Source organism: Nematolebias whitei, chromosome 17 (assembly GCF_014905685.2).
Source record: "Nematolebias whitei isolate Nwh7 chromosome 17, NemWhi1, whole genome shotgun sequence".
Taxonomy (NCBI): Eukaryota; Metazoa; Chordata; class Actinopteri; order Cyprinodontiformes; family Rivulidae; genus Nematolebias; species Nematolebias whitei.
In genome coordinates, this window is record NC_056514.1 from 8643319 (window position 1) to 8644899 (window position 1581).

A 1581-nucleotide genomic window follows, 5' to 3' on the forward strand; every position below is an offset into this window, starting at 1 on the left:
AATCCAACATTTTTCAGTCAGGTCATCTGGACAGTTTCTTTTTTTTTGTGCTGAAATGTTTCGCCTTTGATCCGAAAGGCTTCATCAGTCAAGGAAACACACAACAAAACTGATTCTTCCCTCAACAGCTTACTCCAAAGTGGAACAAACCAGTTCTGCTTGTGATAAGATGGTCTCTTTGGTACGCCCCTCCTCCATTGCCGGCCCTCTTCCTTGTTGACAGTCTTGTCAAACTGGTTGAAAACAACAACGTCCATGCTCAATAATCCAGTTATAAAATCCAACATTTTTCAGTCAGGTCATCTGGATAGTTTATTTTTTTTTTAGGTGAAATGTTTCGCCTTCAATCCGGAAGACTTCATCAGTCACGGAAACACACAACAAAACTGATTCTTCCCCCAACAACTTACTCCAAAATGGAACAAACCAGTTCTGCTTGTGATTAGATGGTCTCTTTGGTACGCCCCTCCTCCATTGCCGGCCCTCTTCCTTGTTGACAGTCTTGTCAAACTTGTTGAAAACAACAAAGTCCATGCTCAATAATCCAGGTATAAAATCCAACATTTTTCAGTCAGGTCATCTGGACAGTTTCTTTTTTTTGTGCTGAAATGTTTCGCCTTTGATCCGGAAGGCTTCATCAGTCAAGGAAACACACAACAAAACTGATTCTTCCCTCAACAGCTAACTCCAAAGTGGAACAAACCAGTTCTGCTTGTGATAAGATGGTCTCTTTGGTATGCCCCTCCTCCATTGCCGGCCCTCTTCCTTGTTGACAGTCTTGTCAAACTGGTTGAAAACAACAAAGTCCATGCTCAATAATCCAGGTATAAAATCCAACATTTTTCAGTCTGGTCATCTGGACAGTTTCTTTTTTTGTGCTGAAATGTTTTGCCTTCAATCCGGAAGGCTTCATCAGTCAAGGAAACACACAACAAAACTGATTCTTTCCTCAACAGCTAACTCCAAAGTGGAACAAACCAGTTCTGCTTGTGATAACATGGTCTCTTTGGTACACCCCTCCTCCATTGCCGGTCCTCTTCCTTGTTGACAGTCTTGTCAAACTGGTCGAAAACAACAAAGTCCATGCTCAATAATCCAGGTATAAAATCCAACATTTTTCAGTCAGGTCATCTGGATAGTTTCTTTTTTTGTGCTAAAATGTTTCGCCTTCAATCCGGAAGACTTCATCAGTCACGGAAACACACAACAAAACTGATTCTTTCCTCAACAGCTTACTCCAAAGTGGAACAAACCAGTTCTGCTTGTGATAAGATGGTCTCTTTGGTACGCCCCTCCTCCATTGCCAGCCCTCTTCCTTGTTGACAGTCTTGTCAAACTGGTTGAAAACAACAAAGTCCATGCTCAATAATCCAGTTATAAAATCCAACATTTTTCAGTCAGGTCATCTGGACAGTTTATTTTTTTTGTGCTGAAATGTTTCGCCTTTGATCCGAAAGGCTTCATCAGTCAAGGAAACACACAACAAAACTGATTCTTCCCTCAACAGCTTACTCCAAAGTGGAACAAACCAGTTCTGCTTGTGATAAGATGGTCTCTTTGGTACGCCCCTCCTCCATTGCC

The 1581-nt window shown here is 41.7% G+C and overlaps 1 protein-coding gene across 1 annotated transcript in view; it reads left to right on the top strand.

Annotated features, from left to right (window-relative positions):
- Positions 1–1581, top strand: part of ryr2a (ryanodine receptor 2a (cardiac)) — a 554599-nt gene that overhangs the window by 419549 nt on the left and 133469 nt on the right. The window lies entirely within an intron of this gene.